Genomic DNA, 17,880 nt, shown 5'->3' with positions numbered 1-17,880 from the left:
CAGGGAACATCTCACACTAGACGAGTGTAACCCCTATGCTTGCGTGGTAGAGTAATGGTCGTGTACGCGTACGTGGAGAACTTGTTTGCGCAGCAGTCGCCGACATAGTGTAACTCAGGCGGAATAAGGGGAACCAACCCGCATTCGCTGAGGAAGGTGGAAAACCGCCTAGAAACCATCCGTGGACTGGCCGGTTCACCGGACCTCGACACAAATCCGCCCGGCGGATTCGTGCTAGGGATCGGCGCTCCTTCCCACCCGAAAAGCCGTGCGTTAGACCGCACGGCCAACCGGGCGGGCTTCATAATAGCCGGACGGGATGGCCGTGCGGTTCTAGGCGCTACAGTCTGGAACCGAACGACCGCTACGATCGCAGGTTCGAATCCTGCCTCGGGCATGGATGTGAGTGATGTCCTTAGGTTAGTTAGGTATAATTAGTTCTAAGTTCTAGGCGACTGATGACCTCAGAAGTTAAGTCGCATAGTGCTCAGAGCCATTTGAACCATTTTTTTGAAGCTTCATAATATTACTTCTACTAAAAATAACCTTAGTTAGGAATGCTGATGTCTAAATTTGAAGCAAAATCTGACGCTACATATTAGAATGAAGAAGAAACATGCATTACTACCGAAGAAATCTTACGATCTCTTGCAGCCGGCCGGTGTGGCCTTGCGGTTCTAGGCGCTTCAGTCTGGAACCGCGTGACCGCTACGGTCGCAGGTTCGAATCCTGCCTCGGGCGTGGATGTGTGTGATGTCCTTAGGTTAGTTCTAGGGGACTGTTGACCACAGATGTTAAGTCCCATAGTGCTCACAGCCATTTGAACCATTTTTGATCTCTTGCATATAATCTTGTAATAAGTAAAATACGACTGTGTCAGACTGAGCACTATACCCACTTGGACCGAGACTGGTGCTCTTCGCACCGACACCCGGTGAGGTGGCTGATGTGGGAGACCATAACGGCATTTTTCATTCAGTGTCGGTGTCGACAGCAGTTTCGCCAAGTAGCAGCTTGCACTGCGCGAAGAATACGGATATTCAAGAAAGAAAAAGGCAAGCAAGCTCCCATAAAGTTTACTGTTGTATGAGGAGTTTTGAGATGACAGATCTACAAGAAACGCTTATTTTCCAACAAATCAAAGAAAATACTACAAATTACATAAACACACAAAGGGGTCACACAACCAAATGATGCATATACAAAGAAAGAAGCAGACAAAACATAAAATGGAAAACTTCGTAATATTTTGGATCATGCGTATATTTCTGAAGTTCTGGTTTGCACCGATTATGCATATTTTATTAAAGATTAGACTTAAGAGGATTATATCTACCAATAGTGTCCCGTTACACTCTCTTTACTTCCGGACACTGACTTCACATTTGATGCAGGGCTATGTGTATGTACTATAGCACTGTCTTATCTTATAATTGTACGGAGTGCTTCAACATTCCTTTACTGTGTGTACAGTGAGCCGATTAAGAATGATTTATTGTTTGTAAGACGGATAGTCCCATCCTGATGTGATTTTCAATAAATGTTCTTCTTAGGATCCAGTTTCTCTATCGTTCGTGCATATTATCCCCTTTTTCATGTTTATTGCTAAACCTGATTTTCATACGACACGAATAAGTTGATCATTAATACAACTTCCTGACACAAACAGCGCTATATTTTCCACTAGTTTAGAGCTTTCGTACGCAGACTGCGGCAATTACCAGTTTGTACTACCAAGTGAAAACTTAAGATTATCGGGCAGAAGACGTGTCTGGAGCGCCCCGGATAGCGGTGGAGTAACGATCTGTCGCCTGCCACATGACTCGACACGCAGGAGTGATGGCCTGGGTCGCATTTCATTTCATAGTAGGATCCTTTTAGTTTCTATGCGCGACACGTTTGCCGCACAGCGGTGCATCGACGACATTCTACGTCCTGTTTTGTTGCCCATCATAGCAAGTGCTCCTGGGCTTACATTTCAGCAAAGTAACGTATACTGCCAAAATCCTGGCAAGCAACAACCTCTCTCCAATCGAGAACGTTCTGAGCATTATTGGTGGGACTCTCAAGTCATCTCGAGATTTTGACGATCTAACGCACCAATTGGACCGGATTTGGCGCGGTTCCCGTCAGGAGGACATGCAACAACTCTGTCAATCAATGCTAAGCCGAATAACTGCATGTATAAGGGTCTGAGGTGACAAAGGCAGTATTGATTTGTCGAATTTGTGCAGCTCTTTCTCTTCAATAAATCATCCTTTATCTACAAGAACCTTTAATCATTTGTTGGTCTGCACATGTACGTCGTATCTACTGATTTCCGTCCAATTCGGATATTTACTCCACAGCGTGTCTTTCTTTTCCTTACAAGGGAAACTCCCCATCGCACCCCCCTCAGATTTAGTTATAAGTTGGCACAGTGGATAGGCCTCTAAAAAATGAACACGGATCAATCGAGAAAACAGGAAGAAGTTGTGTGAAGCTATGAAAAAAAAGCAAAATATACAAACTGAGTAGTCCATGTGCAAGATAAGTAACATAAAGGATAGTGCGAGCTCAGGAGCGCCGTGGTCCCGTGGTTAGCGTGAGCAGCTGCGGAACGAGAGGTCCTTGGTTCAAGTCTTCCCTCGGGTGAAAAGTTTACTTTCTTTATTTTCGCATAGTTATGATCTGTCCGTTCGTTCATTGACGTCTCTGTTCACTGTAATAAGTTTAGTGTCTCTGTTTTGCGACCGCACCGCAAAAGCGTGCGATTAGTAGACGAAAAGTCGTGCCTCTCCAATGGGAACCGAAAACATTTGATCGCAAGGTCATAGGTCAACCGATTCCTCACAGGAAAACACGTCTGATATATTCTATACGTCACTAGTGACGGCATGTGCGTCACATGACAGGAATATGTTGTCGACCCACCTAACTTGTACACTTGGCGAATGGGTAAAAGGATTCTTCTACCTTGCCCGATTTAGGTTTTCTTGTGGATGCGATAATCACTCCCAAAAAAGTGATGAAAACATAAGAGTTTGTCACGTAAACTGAAAATAAGGAAATACAGTTTTTACTCGAGGGAAGACTTGAACCAAGGACCTTTCGTTCTGCGGCTGCTCACGCTAACCACGGGACCACGGCACTCCTCAGCTCACAGTTTCCTTGATATTGCCTATATTATGCATGGACTACTCAGTTTGTATATTTTGCTTATTTTTTCATAGTTCCACACAACTTCTTCATGTTTTCTCGATTGATCTGTGTTCAGTTTTTTAAGGCCTATCCACTGTGCCAACTTATAACTAAATCTGAGGGGGGTGCGATGGAGAGGTTCCCTTGTTAGAATGTACGATAACAACGACTAACTTCAGGATGATGTTAATTGTTTGCTGCAATTAAATTGAGAGAGGATATGGAAAGTGTGTAGGATGATGATGATGATGATGATGATGTTTTGGTTTGTGGGGCGCTCAACTGCGCGGTTATCAGCGCCCTTAGAAATTCCCAAGCTTTTCTCAGTCCAATTTTGCCACTTTCATGGATGGTGATGAAATGAGAAGAACACCCAGTCACCTCGAGGCAGGTGAAAATCCCTGACCCCGCCGGGAATCGAACTCGGGACCCCGTGCTCATGAAGCGAGAACGCGACCACGAGACTACGAGCTGCGGACGAATGCGTGTAGGTGCTGGGTCGGTGGGGCATATTGTACCCACGGCATGTGGGAAGTGGGAACTAGGAAGGAAACGATTGTTGCACATTGTGAAATAATACTAACATGTTACTTTATTCTACTGCGGAATTTTTGCTTTATAGTTAGTAGGTGAGGTTTCCGTGTTAATTCAGTATGGAATGCTAGTCTCAGGTATTGGATAATTGGATAAAATGGCTGTAAATGATGAGGTAGAAGTCCTGGGGGAGGAAGCTTTGAGTAATTCGTCCTACAGTTATGGAAATTCAGATAGGATGGAGGAGGCTGACTGTCAATGAATCAATGGTCTACGCTGTTTCGGCGCTACAATGTACCCTTTTCAAGCCCCCCTACTGAAAATTGGGTAATCAGACAAACAACCAAGTAACTGAAATAATGCACCTCAAAAGAGAGCACAACTAAATCGATTATTGTGAAAATGAAGGCTTTCCTTCCCGCTTATCTTATTGAAAGTGCCAGGACATCAACTAGACTGCTGATAGGAAAGAGCTGTATAATGTTCCATTTTCTGTTAGCAGCGTTATGTCAGGGCTCTCTTAGTAATTAAGTGCATCTAAAGGCGGATTCCTCGAATACCTGGAAAACGATAGAGGCCTTGTGTCATTGTTCATGCTGATGGTGTTCTGCATTTATATACGCGGGGGAGGCGGGGGAGGACTGAGAGTTTATTTTGGGTTCTGACTCTGTCGTTGCAGTCTCAAGGTCGATCCCTTTGATGGTCAGGGTGCTGGAGCTATAATCCCTAGAGAGTGATAATGAGAGAGCCAAAGATGGCTATTTGCACCACAGACAATATGGTGGAGTGCTGAAGGCTCACTACTTGAATGCGACGATCTGTGTGACATTTATAGCGTAAATGCTTAAGTAATAGAGTTTTAGTAGTTATGCTTCTGAATGGGAAAGGACTGTGGTGTGAATAACAGGGAATTTCATATACACGAAGGTGTTATATTAACATACACAGTGTTATATGGCTGAGTTTGGGATTTTTTGCTTCTAGGATTGGGAGTAGTTTCGGGAATCGTATATTTGGTTGGCTTTTATTATGACAGAGCGATGAGTGATTGTAGCATAGTATATGGTTAAATACAAACTTTTTATCAGCTATTTGTGGGGTGGTGCAGGTCCTCCAACATGACATTCATCAGTTTGAGTGCTACTATTGTTGATGAATTGATTAAAATTGTTGTGAACCAGCGACGCAACCCTGACAAGGTAGACTTTGTTGCAGCGATGAAGGGTGAGTGGGTTATCCTACACACCCAGCTGAAAATAGTTTACGAACAATTTACAACGGTCGGCTGGAGAGGTCGTTGGCAGCACGGAACTATGTTTCACAACACGCATCACGTGGAACAAATATCGTGGAGCTTACAAGGGAACCTCCTCATCGCAACCCCCTCAGATTTAGTTATAGGTTGGCACAGTGGATAGGCCTTGAAAAACAGAACACAGATCACTCGAGAAAACAAGAAGAAGTTGTATGGAACTATGAAAAAATAAGCAAAATATATCAACTGAGTAAGAGTAATTTTAGCCCAAGAAAGCCGTTGTCTCGTAGTTAGCATGAGCAGCTGCGGAACGAGAGGTCCTTGGTTCAAGTCTTCCCTCGAGTGAAATTTTTTTTTTCAGACAATTATTTTGCGAAGCTGCACAGGTACACAGAGCAGTATTGTTTACGTGATCGTGTGTTAATTATAAAAGTTCAGGCATTCACGCATAATCAACTTCGCTCTCAAAAATTCCAGGACATGTTCAGATTTGCTTGGACATATGCAGGATTTGACGGTCTACACACAGAAAAATTTGAAAACGTTAAAAACATATGTTTTGACAGATGACAGGGAAAACTGTGCGACTGTGAAACTGTTGCATTCATTTGTTGCAGTTTATGTGACAAACTCTTATGTTTTCATCACTTTTTTGGGAGTGATTATCACATTCACAAGGAAACCTAAATCGGGCAAGGTAGAAGAATCTTTTTATCCATTCGCCAAGTGTACAAGTTAGGTGGGTCGACAACATATTCCTGTCATGTGACGCACATGCCGTCACCATTGTCGTATAGAATATATCAGACGTGTTTTCCTGTCTAGGAATCACACGGTTTTGCGGTGCGGTCGCAAAACACAGACACTAAACTTCTTACAGTGAACAGAGACGTCAATGAAAGAACGGACAGATCATAACTTTGCGAAAATAAAGAAAATAAATTTTTCACTCGAGGGAAGACTTAAACCAAGGACCTCTCATTCCACAGGAGCTCACGCTAACCGCGGGACCACGGCGCTCCTGTTCTCACACTGCCCTTGATGTTGCTTATGCTGCACATGGACTACTCAGTTTGTATATTTTGATTATTTTTTTTCATAGTTCCACACAACTTCTTCCTGTTTTCTCGATTGATCTGTGTTCAGTTTTTCAAGGCCTATCCACTGTGCCAACTTATAACTAAATGTAAGGGGGGTGCGATGGGGAGGTTCCCTTGTTAGTATCACTGTGCACTAGGATGTAAGTTGCACTCAGCTGCTTAACCGTTTTCCTTCAAGAGCCCCTACAGTGTGTTTTCTGAGTGTGCTCCAAAGTCCCAGCAAAGTTTTCACTGTGAACCAGTTCCATTTCTAATTGCAGTAGACGCTACAGCTCCAGACATCGCAGATCATCTGCTAAAAGTGGTTCCGCCACTCTGCAACAGTGCTTCTGTAGTATGGAGGGCTGCGTTGCGTAGCAATTGAACTTAGCCTCCCAATAAGATGGTCACAGGCTAGAAATATTGAACAGCAATCTCTCGATGACGAGTGCGTCTAAGCCATTGAATAATTGTGCTTTGGAAACAGAATTGCAGTAATTTCAGTAGCTATTCTTGTAGGTATGGGTCCATGATGCTTGGTTAGGAGCAGCATCTCTGTTTACAGTGGCATCAGTTGTACGGCAGTGTTTGCTGTCAACGTCCTACGTTGGCTACGCTGTTTAATTTGCTTCAGTGGCACCTTGGTGTTTGTTACCAACATCCTACGTTGGCGACGAAGTATAGCTACAATAGAAACTACAGGCATTGCTACTGTTTCTCAGTGGATCATTATTCATGATCCACTGAGGATGCTGTGAATTGGAAAACAGAGTTGGAAGATATGGGTATGAGGTAGTTTTAGTCGTGGTTCGGAAGGAAATTGTCGGCAGGATGAGATTGCTCAGATTGAGGGGACATGTTCCTTTTTGAAGCAGTGACAGAAAAAAATGTTAAAAATTGTGTGTTGTATAGGAAGATTATATAGTTCATGAGGAGCAGCATCGAAAGTGACTGCGGCAGCTGCAGGCGACGACGGATCTGCGGGTGGCGACATGACGCTGGTTCATGGTCGAGACGAGAAGACACTAGTAGTCGATGGAGTACAAGCGGGGAGACGAATAGCATGGCAATAAGTGCATAGATTCGTAGCCAGGGATGGCTGCTTTCTGGCTTGAATTTTCAGCCAAAACAAAAATGACGAGTAAATAGTAGATTAATTCAAAGTTATTGAGCAAATGATACGCAAAATAAGTTCAAAAATAAATGTACCAAATGAGATATAAGTACGACCTTTTTTTGTATTTACAGACAGCAATGTGTCTGCATACAGAGGTGACAAACCGCCTGAAGTTACAATTCGTGGATGTTGAGGAAGGCTGCCTGCTGGACAAAGGCACTCAGGGCGCAAAGCTCAACATACGTGTTGGTCTGAGCGATATACTTTGTTTCTTGCTACTCTGTACGTGGGGGATAAAAACCACGAATGAGGCTGGCTGTTGATATACTTTCCGGGATGTGAGGTCGTGGTCCAAGAACTTTTCTGCTCCTTACGTTTCGTCCAGGACTGCGCTGGACTTCCTCAGAGGCGAGACTCAGCGGAGCAGCGCCTCTGAGGAAGTCCAGCGCAGTCCTGGACGAAACGTAAGGAGCAGAAAAAGTTCTTGGACCACGATCTCACATCCCGGAAGCCCGCATCTCGTGGTCGTGCGGTAGCGTTCTCGCTTCCCACGCCCGGGTTCCCGGGTTCGATTCCCGGCGGGGTCAGGGATTTTCTCTGCCTCGTGATGGCTGGGTGTTGTGTACTGTCCTTAGGTTAGTTAGGTTTAAGTAGTTCTAAGTTCTAGGGGACTGATGACCATAGATGTTAAGTCCCATAGTGCTCAGAGCCATTTCACATCCCGGAAAGTATATCAACAGCCATGTCACCCGGTCGTGAAAGTCTTCATTCTACAATCACGAATGAGGCTGTCGGAAGGGCCTGACGAATCGACCATTTAGCGGAACATAGTGTTTCTCAGTAGCCAAGATACTGCAGGAGAACTTGTAGAGCAGGTCCTTCCTGGCGGGAACCTTTCTTTTAGTGTGAGACAAGATGGCATTACACAGCTATCCTGAGATATCAGAGCCAGACTTCCATGTTCTGAGTCTATTTCAATAAAATCCTGGAAGTGCTAGATCATCATAAATTGCAAGCTAGCCTATGGTGGCGGCAGTTTTCCCTCTGCCAAACGACTAAAAAGTCGTTATCACCACGGCCAAGACATGCCACGTTTATCAATAGTGCAAGGAAATCTCACATCTGTAAATAGTGACCCCTATGTGGATCACCCAATGACTTGGCTAACGACATAAAGTTAATTTAATGTCTTCATACCCACAACAAGATAAGTGACATAGTAGGGAATGAGAATAGGTGTTGTTGAAAAATTAATAACTAGGTCTTACGCTATCACAAAGAGATTTATTGACTAATATCAAGGTCAAGAGGGAACAAACATATAAACAGAAACTTCATCGGTATAACATTTCATTAACACGAACTCAGATTGGCTGGCAACAGACTTGGGGAACCTAACTGGAATTTACGTGTAGATGACACCGGCTGCAGTGAGTGGAAGAATGCCAATCTAGGCAAGCACACTCTGCTGTATCGTTCCACTGAATGGTCTCTCACGTCAAGACACAATTAAGCATGCAATGGACACTGGGAGTGACTACTGCGAGTACAACGCTGTCATAAAAAAAAAAGACCATGAAAACGATTGATAATCTTCTGAATCTGCCGAAGCTGCGCTACATTACCAATACAGCCAGCGAAAGACGAGATGCTGTCGTCTGCGTGCATGCGCTGCTGAAGCTGCTAGATTCCGTGGCCCGTCGTACTGCGTGAGATGACCCCACTTCTGCCGGTGATCGTCTCACGTTCGCGAAAATATTAATTTTAGCCTGGGTGTCCGGACGTGTTTACAACTAACTGCTCTCTTCATAGAAACGGAAGAGCTCTAGCGACTGTACTCGGAGATGGTCGAGGGAAAAGTCCCAACCTTTACTGATGCACCAAACCTTCCAAAACACAGCCGTTCCCTCCATGTTCTTGAATAAACCTATATGGCCCAGCAGTGATTACCCCGCCAATCGTGTTTTCTAGCAAGGAGAACCAATCTTCCTCAACCAATCACTGCAGTGCAGTACACATTCTGTTCTCCGAAAAAACAGCACACAATGCCTGGACGTCCTGCAGCCAAACAACGGCGCAGTTCACAAGGTGAGAGAAGCTTTCTAGTGAAACAAGCTCTGACTCGTCCATAAAACGATTTAATAGGCGCTGCTTTGGCGAGGCGCGGTGGCATCTAAGAAACGGGACACCCGGAGAAATTCGTCATCCTGTCTCACGAGGTGCGCTGTTCTGGCAGTAAACATATTAGCTGGGCGCCAGCCCGACGCTGCTTTACCTGAACGTGAACACGGGATAAGGAGACCAGGTTTCACACCACATCCATCTGTTAATAAAGTGGTTTGGCCTGCGCCGACAATTTCTAATGAAGTGTTATTTCATATTCAGCCACGGCGTTCCCACCCTCTTGCTTCAGCTGATAGGGGGAAAAGCCCATGCGCCAGAAAGGCGGCATGTAAACCACTGCCCTGCAGGGCCCATAGCCATTTTTGGTGACTACAAAGGAAGGCGATCTCACTTGCTTGTCGAGGGAAGTTGTAAAGCTGCCGCTAATGCAATGGTAACCTCCAGCATCCAAAAATATGTCTCTACCACCAAATTTAATTCTACTACTATTACTCAAATCATACTGTAACAACAACGACTGTATATATTATAAATTTTTTTTCTTTCTGAATTTCGAGAAATTAATGTAAGCAATGTTTTGAATTTCTTTTTCTTTTCGTGTCATGTTTAAGAAACTGTGAGCAACTTTCGAAATGAATATTATTATTTATGTTAGATTTCAAGTAATGTGGTAATCAAAGGGAAGTGTATTTAATGTTAAAACTAATGTAAAATGTGAAAATTGTATTTATATGCTTGGTCCATACATAGGAAAGGTATTAATATATGTGTAGTAGAAAACCTGTGGTGAATACCCTACCTGTAGGGGAGCGGGAAAAGGTGGAGGCAGGCGAGCGCGGGAAAACGCACACTGGCGCGGTTTGGCACAACGGGCTCAGTGAGACAGTTGGAGTTGGGCATCGGTCAGAGGAACACGTACCGTATCGAGGAGGCTATCCAGGAAAAGTGGATTCCATTGAGCCTCGGATGTGCCAATCCCGACGACTACATGGCATGGCTATATTCTTAGGCACAAAATGGGAAAGATTACGACGCTAAGAAGAAGGAAAGTGCCGATGCAGTGAGAGCCTTAGCCGTGCTTGTATGTGTGCTGTGCTTCTCGCTATCTCGCTGCCCACCATCTGCCGCACCGACTTGCACAGGTCAAACATTTATTTCATCTTTAGAATTGTATCTGTGTGGACCAGTGTCGAAACTGTTTCTAACTGTTCAATAATAACGTGACTTTTACCAGAATTGCCTCAGCCATTACTTATCCTGATCACTGACCTAGACAGGGTCCTTACCACATATTGTGCAACCCGAGTATCCCGAACTGAAAGTTTAAAGTTAGTGTCAATGAGAATTATCAGCAGACAAATCTATGCTATAAAGAAGTTTAAAGTTCTGTGTGTTATTGCAAATGTTGTTAAAGAACAAAAGTATGACTAAATTGGAAGAGAGTTTTTTTGAATTGAGTTAGCAATGTTATTTAATTAATTTGAGACAGAAATAGTGACAGTTAAATAATTCAGAAGTAAGACAAAAGAGTAGTTATCCATAGACTGATAATTTTGAGTGTTAATTTACCTTCAGTACTTAATAGTTTCAGTATAACGACCATAACAGTTTCAGGGCCCCCCTTTTTTCTTGTCTGTTCTTTCAAATCTAGAAGGGTACTGATCAGATTTGAACAGCAAAGTTAAGTTCTATATTAAACCTAAGTGTATTAGTGTTTTTCCAATTTTAATAGTGACATTGTATGTGTGCTTTCAAAATTGCTAATTCTAGGGTAATCTATGCCCGATTTCAGTCTGATCAATATACTAAATGCAGTTAGTAGTAATCATTGCTGTGTGGTGTTGTGTAATTTTAGCTCCTCCAAATTAGTACAAAAGAAGAAAACCTTAGTTCAGTAGATTCTTTCTGGTTCCAAATTTTGCCATAAAACGCAACATTACTACGTGTTATTATGCTTGTACATGCACCCACTTGTACAAGGAAAAACTCACTCAATGCCTAATTAGGCTGGCGACCGTATTATTAATCATTGGTAACCTCTGCTGTGTGTACTTCTTGTCCGTGCGAATGCAGAATTGTACATTACCTTTGTTTGACGCATCACTGTAGTTACTGACTGGATATGAGTCCGAATTGCTTCCAATTAGGTACACACGGTCAACTTATGTACTAAAATCCTTGTTTATAAGGTGAAGCCCGTGAACTTATTACAGTACAGGCTTTAAAGAGCTAACGTACGCCCGAGCGGGCAGTAGCGTTACAAGTGGCTTCCCGGTGACAGGACATCCAGTTGTTGTTGGTTACAAATTAATGTAAATACCGAACAGTGGATGTTCAGTGGCACGAATAGCAATAATATTTAGCAAAGTAAATTGCAGTGTGCATCAAGTATAGTAGTGTGGTATAGAATTGGCATTTAGTATGGACAGAAACGTAGACGTTTATGTGCCAAGCGAAATGGAGAATGCGGCTGGCAGTAGCAGGAGTTTACGCGGCCAGATAACAGATGGCGTTAGCGGAAAACAATTGGCGTACATACAATACCACGAACACGTCAACGAACAGATTGAAATGTCGAGATCGTCTCGAACACAGCAAGGGACAAAACAGGAAGAAGAGGGTGATGTAGATGATAGTGGGTACGTGAACGAATCCACTGACATGTTTGATTCACCACAGATAAAGAAAGAAGCGAAAGAAACTTTTGAAGTAGGATCGGAAAACACAGATTCCGTAGAACAAAATAGTGTAAAAATTTTAAGCATGAACGACTTATTTGAACAATTAACCAAACAAATTGCAGGACAGACTGAGCAGCTCAAAACAAAGGGACGTCAGCTCAAAACACAGAATGAACAGCTTAAAAAACACGTTGACGAGCAGCTCAAAACACAGAACGAGCAGCTTAAAACACATGTTGATCAAATTAAAGCACAGGTCAAAGATCAAGGAATTAAAATCAGTAAACAAATAGAGCAGGTAGAACAAAAAGTGGGAAATTTAAGTTCTGTGGTAAATAATATGAAATTTGAAATTGATACTATTAACAAAAATAGGGATACTATGCAGGAGGAAATTGGTAACATTAATAGTAGATTCGATGTTGAAATTCTCAACATCCAAGAGAAAGTAGAACCTCTGGTTGAAACTAAGGTAGACGAAAAAGTTTTAGGTCTTAAAACTGAGATCGTAAACGAATGTCAACACGGAATATCACAGTTGAATAAGGTAGTCTTAGACACTGAAAGGGATTTAGGTAAAAAAGTAACTGGATGTGTTCAAAATTGTGAACAAAATACTACCAAAATTCAAGGCAGAATTTTCGATCTGGAGAGCAAAATTAAAGATAGGCTTGGTGTTGTCTGTAATGGCACACCAATTACGAAGCTATTAGAAGGTGAGGAACGCTTCGATCCAGCCAAGAAACATAACGGGTGGCATCCGTTAGATTTTATCAAAAATTGCGAGAGAGTATTTCCTGAGCACTTGTCTGATCAGGAAAAGGTAAATGTAGTAATTAGCGCCTTAGCAGGTGACGCTAAGCGCTGGGGAATAAATTTAAATACCGAACGAATGACGTTCGAAGAATTCAGGCAAAGATTTACAGAAGAATATTGGTCTGAACAATAGCAGGACCATTTATGGCGCGAGTTCATCATGGCCAAACAGCATGATAACAGGGGCAGGAATTCTTTGAAAGATTTCTGTGAGTATTGGTACAGGAAATTGACGCATTTAAGGGGTAGAAGATCAGAATCAGAAATTATCTGGGAGCTATATAAAAAGATTCCGGAGGATTCAAAGAGGTATGTAGGAAGCAATCATCGTAGCTTCCAAGCATTTCTAGAAAGGGTCGAAGACGAAGACCATTGGCGTGCACGTCATGACAATTATCAAAACTTTGGCAACCATAATAACCGACATAATGACAAAAGAAATGACGGCGATGGATTTCGCGTCAATGTAATACAGAGAGGAAGAGGTAGGGGAAATAATCCAGGTCTTGGTAGAGGGTACACCGCGCAAAATAATAATGATGCGGGAAACTAATTTCCGCGAACGTTGCGGGCCAAACGGAAGTGGACAATACATACAGGCCCCGATTTTAGAAAAGATACCGGACCGACAGTAATGTAATGAAACAGGTTAGAGACAGGCGTGGAACGACGCAACGTGTTGTGGCGAAACAAGCGTCAGGTGCGAGCCAGAATGAGTCATCTCTGCCGCACAGAGCGATACATATTAACAGGCGAGTGGAGTATCAGAGGGCAACGACCCAGCCTAGCAGAACATCTGTTCAGAGAGAAGCCGCTAGCAATACGGCAGCAGTAGGTACGAACATAGCTGTCAGAGCTAATGAAAATTTTACGAGTGATAATTCCGTGGCAAAGGAAACAAAAAATGAGATTGGAAGTACACAGAAAGGTGCGGTTAGCAGTGTTTGCAATGATGTAAATGGCGGGGATGAATTGGCAGAAGTAACTGATTGGCGTGTGCAGATCGACGATCTGTACAAGGGCCTAAAGCAATGTGAGTGGGAGGATTTAAAAAAGGAGTATGAGGTGAAGAAATTAGTTAATAGAAAAGGAAATAGTAGGGACGTCCATAAAGTGACGTGGCCTGAATTGGAAGAGGGAAGAATAAATAGCGCCGCGAAAAGTACGCGTGCTGCCGATAGGGCGCAGGTTAATGATAGGAAGGATTTGGAGGATGATATCCTCAGCATTGACAAAGAAATAACTTCTGCTAACAATCCGCCAATAGTACAAGCTGCTACCGAGAGGCACCGTGGACAAGGGGTAGATGATTACCTGAAAGTAATTAAAGTCCACGAGGATTACACTGAATATGAAGTTACAGTAGATGTAAATAAAGCTGATGATGAGGCCGTTTTGCCAAAAGAGGAGATTGAATTAAAATCCAAGCCTGACGACAATACAGAGGAAGAACTTAGTGCCTGTCTCAGAAAAGCTTTTATGTTAGAACCTGAAAGCGATCCAGAATGGTCGGATTCCGACGATAGTTCAGATGATGAATGGTACGCAAATACAGACAAAATTGAATGTACTAACTTTCCCTATTGTGCAAAAGTAGCGTACTTAAGTGAATCTGGTGCTGAGGAAGAGAGTAGTGATGACTCTAGTGAAGATGAATTTTCAGGTGTAAAAGAAAGTGAATATACTTTTACTGAAAGAGGGTATGAGAAAATCAGTGAAAATAATAGGGATGCAGTTAATTGCGATATTGTACCTAATGATGAAGAAACTTCAAAACAAAATCCAGACGTTGAGACTGAACAAAGAAAGAAAGAGCCACCGGACGATTCAGGGTTTATTTCGCAAAGAGTTCAGGTAGTTAATGACTTTGAACTCCCAGAACCAAAGGAACCGCCAGATATATGTGAAGTGAATGTTAAAAGCATATCTTGGGACGATGTTATTGCCGACCCAGATTTGCTCAAGGAAGACCACGATAATGAAAAACATTCGACGGTAAACAAACTGTAATACCAGTTGAAATTTATAACGTGAAATTCCAAGTACTTCTTGATACTGGGTCTCAGATAAGTGCAATTTCCCAATCGTTTTTCGAACACATTTGTGATAAGCCTGGGCTAGTAATTATGTCAGTAACAGGTGTAAAAATTGTTGGGGCTACTGGCGAGGCTAGCAAGCCGGTAAAGAACCAGATTTTGGTTGAATTTAGTAGAAAAGGACAAAACTTTGAACACGATTTTTTGGTTGTGCCAGACTTGAGTACTGAAATGATTCTGGGAATAGATTGGTTGGATAAAGAAAAGGTTATTATTGATTGTAGCCAGGGAGTGATCAAAATTAATAGTATATTTGGGAATTAAATTTTGAGGAAATTGGGAAAGTGTTTGATTCAGAAATTGATTCTTTGTTGTTGGAGATCGACCAAGGGAATGATGGATTGACAAACAAGTATGAGGTGTACCATGTCCAGAGATTATTAAATGAGAGTGATGAGCAGGGGCATGAATTTAAGGGAATGGTGGAGAGTTTAGAGGGAATATCTCCCAAACAGAAAGCAAAATTGCTTGAAATCTTAGATAGTAACAGCCCCGTATTTTCGGACAAACCGGGCCTAGTTAAGAATTTTGAATACCAGATTGAGACCATAGAGCATAAACCTTTCTTCGTAAGACCGTTTTCGATACCCATATAAAAGAGGCAGGCTGTTCAAGTGGAAATAGATAAAATGATAGAATGGGGGGTAATCGAACGAAGTAGCAGCGAGTATAATAGTCCCCTTATCATAGTGAACAAAAGGGATGGGGGAGTGAGAGTAGTTATCGACGCTAGGACTTTGAACAAAATTGTAAAGAAGGATAGACCTGAAAATCTGGACGAAATGCTCCAAAAATTTTATAACGTAAAATATTTAACCAGTCTGGATATGACCGCCGGATACTGGCAAATCCCATTGAGTAAAGAATCCCGTAAATATACCGCTTTTCTATTTGCCGGGAAATGCTATCAGTATAAAGTAGTGCCATTTGGGCTTAGCACATCTGTGGCAGTATTTATTAGGGCACTGGACTTTGTGTTAGGTAGAGAACTGAGTTCCCGGCTAACCATTTATGTAGACGATTTACTGATTGCTACAAAAGAATGGCAAGAGCATTGCGAGTTGTTGCAGAAAGTTTTTGTTGCTCTACAAGCAGGGGGCATGACACTTAAGTGGAAGAAATGTGAATTTGTGAAATCGGAAATAAAGTTTCTGGGGCACATTATTACTACGAACGGTATTGGCAAGTATCCGGAGAAGTTAAGTGCAATAGCAGGGTGTCCAGCTCCTAGAAATAGAAAACAGTTGAAAGCCTTTTTAGGTTTATGTGGGTTCTATAGAAAATTCGTCAAGGAGCAAGTTTTTAATAGTCCTCATTTGAATAATCTACTTAAGAAAAATAGTGCTTTTGTGTGGACTGAAGGGTGCATGAGAGATTTTGAAAATTTAAAAAGGGAACTTTTGAATGACAATATTTTGCATCACCCCATACCGTCAAAACCTTTCCATATGAGTACTGACAGCAGTGCTTATGGAATTGGTATAGAAGTTTTCCAAGAAATCTGTGAGGGCAAAGAAATCGAACACCGGACTGTCGCATTTGCAAGTAGAACCCTAACAAAGTACGAGAGAAACTACACTATTTCGGAAAAGGAAGCTTTAGCCATTATATGGGGGCTAAAGAAATTCAGAAAAGCTTTGACTTTTCTTAAAGATTGCCGTTTACTTAATGGTAGGCTGACTCGTTGGGCTTTGTACCTGCAACAATTCGATTACGATATTTGCTATGTTAAAGGTACTGAGAATTATGTGGCAGATGCCTTATCTCGATTGCCTAATGGTATGAGGGAAGTGCCCAATGTAAATGGTGAAGAGGGTATCTTTCAGATAAGATATATGAAAGAGGTTTCAGGAAAGAGGAAAATTGAGCAGATATGTAAAAATATGAGATACCATCAGAATGAGGATTCGACCTGGAAATCAGTGAAGGTAAATTTTGACAGTGTGCAGTATCCTCAAATTAAAAAATATTATAAAATTTATAAAGGCATTTTATATAGGAGGAAAGATTTAGTTACTGAGGAATGGAGGGTATGTTGGCCAAACCAGTTTGATACTGATGTCATAGATTATTTTCATTTAGCATTGGGGCATAGTGGGCTGAAGAAATGTTTGGATAAATTGAATAATGTAATAGTGATTACTGGTAGTATAAGTAAGAAGGTAAAGGAACAGATTAAGTCATGTGATGTCTGTCAAAAGACCAAAGTACCGAACAGAACTAGTAGGGGACCAATGCAATGTACATTGCCTGAAGACACCCTAGACTTATTATCGGTAGATTTATGTGGTCCCCTCCCAAAAACTTCGGGAAATTGTGCATATATTTTGGTGATTTTGGAAGTATTTTCAAAATTTGTGAAATTATACCCCTTGAAAAAAGCAACAGCAAAAGCTGTATTTAGTAGGATGGTCGAATACTTCAGGACCATCGGGAAACCCAAGGCAGTACTATCTGACAATGGACCCCAATTCATATCCAAAATTTGGAAAGAAGGAATGGAGAAAAATGGTGTGGAGATTAAATATATTGCAGCCTACCATCCTGCAAGCAACCCGGTTGAAAGGTACATGTGAGAAGTCGGGAGGTTGTGTAGAACATACTGCAGTCACAATCATAGAGCCTGGGGCAGATTTATATCGGAATTTGAGAATGTCATGAACACATTACATCATGAAACTACAGGATTTCCACTGGAAGAAATTTTGTTAGGCAGAAGTAGTAAAAGTTTAATTGAAGAAAAACTAGAGTTTCCACCTTTTACAAGTTTGGGATTGGTTCAAAAGAAAAAATTGGTGATAAAAAGGGCAAAGCAAAAAGCTGAATCTAGATCTAGAAGACACAATAAAAATCTAAAAGTTTCAAAATTTAAAATTGGAGATTATGTTCTTTTAAAAACCCACGAAAAATCTAGTGAACTAAACCATGAAATTTCAAAAATTAAATATACTTATAATGGACCATATTTAATACAGAATATTCCACATGATAATGCTTA

This window comes from Schistocerca cancellata, chromosome 8 (assembly GCF_023864275.1).
Source record: "Schistocerca cancellata isolate TAMUIC-IGC-003103 chromosome 8, iqSchCanc2.1, whole genome shotgun sequence".
Taxonomy (NCBI): domain Eukaryota; kingdom Metazoa; phylum Arthropoda; class Insecta; order Orthoptera; family Acrididae; genus Schistocerca; species Schistocerca cancellata.
This window is presented reverse-complemented; position numbering follows the sequence as displayed.